The 4,079-nt window shown below is 40.5% G+C and overlaps 1 long non-coding RNA gene across 1 annotated transcript; it reads left to right on the forward strand.

The window, feature by feature from the left end:
* The first annotated feature begins 376 nt into the window (after window positions 1–376).
* LOC103664274 lies at window positions 377–3,514 on the forward strand. Its single transcript, XR_005831913.1, has 3 exons — window positions 377–669; window positions 2,418–3,021; window positions 3,117–3,514. It is a non-coding gene; the product is annotated as an uncharacterized LOC103664274 (long non-coding RNA).
* Window positions 3,515–4,079: the final 565 nt, after the last annotated feature.

A 4,079-nucleotide genomic window follows, 5' to 3' on the forward strand; every position in this document is an offset into this window, starting at 1 on the left:
ATTATAGTGAAATAAGCCAGACACAGAAGAATGACTATTATATAATTCCACTTATATGAAGTCCCTAGAATAGACAAATTCATAGAGACAGTAGAATGGTAGTTGCCAGGCTGGGGGGAAAGAGGAATAGGGTATTATTGTTTAAGGGGTACAGAGATTCAGTTTGGAAAGATGAAAAAAATCTGGAGATGGTTGGTGGTGATGGTTGCACATCTGTGTGAATGCACTTAATGCCACTGAAATGTACATTTAAAAATGGTGAAAATGGTAAACTTTATGTCTATTTTATCACATTAAGAAAATTTACACTTAATAAAATTGGTGCATTCAAGATATGGGTCTTTGATAGAAAGAACATTAATTCACACCTGATGACTTAACATCTCTGAGTAAATAATTTAGCGTTAGCTTGAGAAAGATATTTTGGGAATTTTATCATTTATCATGCCAAAGTTATCTATCTTGTCTTTGTCTTATGGATTAAGTGGCCACTGTCTTGCTTCTTTTATCTTAGTCATCCTTTCACTCCAGAGAAAAACATGCATATACATCAAAGAGCTGTTTTCAACATGGCATTCCATGACTTGATGAAAGGACATTTCTACCTCACTCAAGGAGTATTTACAGACCTACTATGGTGCCAGGCCTGCCAGGCCTGCTACGCATTGGGTAAACAAAGAGGAATAGTGTTCCTTCAAAATAGTCCTCCCAATCTAACAGAACAAAGAGAAAAAAGAGCCTGTGACATAATCTGAGAGGAGGCCAGGGAAAGCATCACAGAGAGCTGGAAATGGGTCTTTCAAGGTGAAGGAGAGTTTGTCCTGTGGTCACAGCAACAAGGGTGAAGTGGCCTCGTGAGCACGTCATGTCTAGGACTGCCCAGCATCTTTTGAGCACACTTCCTTTACTTTTGCTTCCGTATCTGTCATGACCATAGATTGGCCAATCTCTAAACTGTGTTTCTAAGCTACACTGTTAAACTTAACAAGGAGTGTGTGAAATGCTTACTCTGAGGCTCATTACCACGCTGGAGGCTGTTGGAAGCACCCAACAAATATGTCTCAGGAAGTTTTCAAACAGTCAGTGTCACCGGGGAGATTAAACTTATCAGCAGAGACTTAGCCAAGAGGGGTGAAGTGTCACACGGGTGCTGGAGGGCATGTGTGTCAGGGGAGTGAGGGAAGGGAGTCATGGCCATGAGCGGATTCTGGCTCGTGCTCTCATTGATAGTGGCAGTTGTAGCTGAGAAAGAGACTGAGGCAGTGCTGGTTCTCCCACCTGCCAGCTGGACCTGTGGCTGCCCCCAGCAGAGATCAGCATGGTGGGCTGTCTCACTAGAGGGCATGGCTCACCTGGCCCTCAGAAATGGGAAATGGAGCCCTTGCAGAAATAGAGTGGGCAGGGCTGGCTCCAGCCGTCCTGGTGGCTGGTTGGCTTCATTATTTGGCACCCCTTTAAAATAATATTCTTTAAACATTTGCCTAATTTTTATTTAATAGAGACACTGACCTGGGAGTGGTGGTGGGTAAAAAGGAGCCAGGAGGAAGGACTCAGCCTCTCCCTAAAGGTCCTCCAGAAGTCTGCTCTGGCGTTTAATTTGCACACCCCACTTGGCAGACACATGGTCACCTGGATGCGCCCTCCAGGGGAGGAAATTGGGGGGGCCATCTGTTATGGTTTGGGTGTGCCCTCGGGGGATCTCACCTTCTCCCCAGATGGCTGATTAAAGCACATCTTCCCATCATACATGCTGCTCTTGCTGAGAGGGGTTCGGCAAATTTCAGTTTTCTCTGTGTAGTCATGTAAGCAGAGAGAGTTCGGGGTCCCCCCAAAAAGAAAGACATAGCTTTTTTTTTTTTTTTTGATATAAGAAAAGTCATTTTAGGCCCCCCAGCACCTTATGAAAGAATCTAAGAACAAAATAGCCACTGTCAGGCCAGGAGATAACCTAGTCATATCAGGGACAATAAATCAGTGGTAAAACTCCTAGTGCTGATTCAGAAGTGAAGACTGACCTGACACACATTCTTGAGTTATCTTTGCAGGATCTAAACACCTTTGAGCACTCAGATATTGGACCAACTAGAGCCAGAGACTGGTTGATGTTGACCCTTGTTGGCCCTCCTGACTTTTACCTGGACTCTCTCACCTTAAGATGATTTTGCCCCACTTCCTTGCTGTATTTCCCGCAGCACAACCCCTTTCATGAATATGTATGCACTCTTAGCTTAAAACTTCCCTAGTTTTATTGTTTGAGGAGACGCTGCTTTGGGGAAATTCCTGGTGTTCTCCTTTACTTGTTGCAAGCAAAACCCTTCCTTTTCCTATTCTTTGGCTTAGTTGTGTCTTTTGGCCTGACACCCACCAAGAAGCAAACACAGTTTCAGGTAACAGTTACATTTCTGGTCATGTTTTAGTGCCCTTTATTGGACTGGCATCCTGACAAACGGCTGCCTGGAATACCCCTCATCTCCAGTTCTAGCGGTGATCACTGGCTGTGCAGCAGGCCACAATGTCTGGCACGTGATAAGTACTTAGTAAGAGCAATTATTATTATTAATTATTACCATTGGAAGTTGACTAGGCTTACAAAATTCTTGAGAATCTTGAAAACAAGAGTAAAACTTTTTTTTTACTTTTTTTCTGAACCTGAAGGAAAAGCTTCTATATTTAAGTGTTATCTGTTGTCACCTAAGCCCCGCTGGGTATACTTGAATTTGTTCCTTTGGGTAAGAAAATAGTATGTGTTGACTTAAGTTGGTGGGTAATTCAAGCAGCTTCGTATCCTCACATTTTGAATGGCTTGTATGTATTTATTAGGGATCATTGACAACTATTTTTTTTCCTCAGTGCATACATGAAGGAAAGAGTTTTTCTCTTTGGCAGTGTGTGTTGGATTGCTTTGTTTGAGAGACATTCCAGGTACTGACATGGAGGGGCCTCACCAAAGAAAGAAATGGTGTTATTTTATAACTGAAATCTCAACTCTATGGTAGCTTTGCAGAAACCCTCAAGACGTAGGTGAGTTTAGCTCAAAACCTTTTCTACAAGAAAACAAGCCTCTGAAATAAGAGGCAATTGTTTAAATTCTCATTCTTCTTCTTCTCTCTCCCTAGTCTGATGATGTTGACCAGAAGCTTCTCCATCCTATTGAATTGAATGTCTGAGACAGTCATGTGGTCAAGCTTTCAGTTAATGCACAACAAAGAACTGCAGCCACATATTGCCACTGTAACGAAAGGCTGATGGAAACACATTCTAGTGAGCTGCAGAAATCAAGGACATGAAGCAAAAAAAAAAATATATTAAAGACTTTTTGTATCCAAGAAAATGATGAATTACTCTTTGGAGTTAGGATTTTCAAATAACTTTCTGGACAATTCTCATTCTTGTTGGTGAAATATTCTGCTTTAGATTTTTTAATTTTGGGGGTCAGATTATTTTCTAAGAGCAGTAAAGAATATTAAATTATAAGCATAAGGGGAAAAAATTTTAACACAACAAACAGATCTGAAATTTTACGTTCTTAACATATTAGTATTTCCCCAATCTTGTCCTTATCCATATGTTCATATTACTTGTATATAAATATAATTATGTTTATATTGTACATTTTCATTAAAATATCATATGTTTTTATATAGTTCCTTTGAGGATTTTTGATTATAAAAATATTTCTGTAGTTTACCATGACACCCTAAAAATGTTTTTAAGCATTAGGTCATTGGGAAAAGGCTGCCATTCTGTTTTACTCATTGCTGCTAAGATTAATTTTATATTAAGACCCATCAATGAAATTCATGTCTGTGCTAGTCTTTGAAATGGGTTAAAAGTTACAAAAACCCAACCCCCAAATGGCTTTTGTGGATATTAACTCCAGGAGTGGTAAAAACAATATCCCTCTTTCATTTATGCTTTTTCATCTGATCAATATTAATTGGATACAGACAATGGGCGAGGCATTGTGTGAGAAACATTATAGGACAGCCAGTTTCTGCCCTCAGCAGGCTCATCATCTACAGTAGAGGTACCCCACGGTCCTATAGTGATGTTGCTCAAATACTATGCTTTCACTCATA

Source organism: Ursus maritimus, unplaced genomic scaffold (assembly GCF_017311325.1).
Source record: "Ursus maritimus isolate PB19 unplaced genomic scaffold, ASM1731132v1 scaffold_10, whole genome shotgun sequence".
NCBI classification, from domain to species: domain Eukaryota; kingdom Metazoa; phylum Chordata; class Mammalia; order Carnivora; family Ursidae; genus Ursus; species Ursus maritimus.